The sequence below is a fragment of the Penaeus monodon genome, chromosome 22, assembly GCF_015228065.2.
Source record: "Penaeus monodon isolate SGIC_2016 chromosome 22, NSTDA_Pmon_1, whole genome shotgun sequence".
NCBI lineage: Eukaryota > Metazoa > Arthropoda > Malacostraca > Decapoda > Penaeidae > Penaeus > Penaeus monodon.
In genome coordinates this window covers 8306279-8306502 of record NC_051407.1, presented here as the reverse complement: position 1 = coordinate 8306502, position 224 = coordinate 8306279, and the positions used below count along the sequence as shown (strand labels likewise).

At 35.7% G+C, this 224-nt stretch overlaps 1 long non-coding RNA gene across 1 annotated transcript in view; it reads right to left on the bottom strand.

Annotated features, from left to right (window-relative positions):
• Positions 1-142, bottom strand: part of LOC119586904 — a 3885-nt gene extending 3743 nt beyond the window's left edge. Inside the window, exon 1 of the long non-coding RNA XR_005229973.1 lies at positions 80-142. This is a non-coding gene — a long non-coding RNA (uncharacterized LOC119586904). The remainder of the gene's footprint in view (positions 1-79) is intronic.
• Between the last annotated feature and the right edge of the window lie 82 nt (positions 143-224).

Sequence of the window (224 nt, the reverse complement as noted above, 5' to 3'; positions counted from 1 at the left end):
CGAAAGTTATCCTACACCTTGGAGTGCATGCCCCCTTTGAAAGGCGAAGTAGATTTGCCTAAATTCTAAAGACCCTTACCTTTAGTATAGTTTGCCATGTTGAAACTGTAGAAAGTGTAGCATAAAGGCCGCAATTTAAAGGGACGAAAAGGTTTTGTTATTAAATGTTAAATGGCATATTTTGACTTAGTTATAAAGTTGTTATTCGACAGTATTAGGTAAGA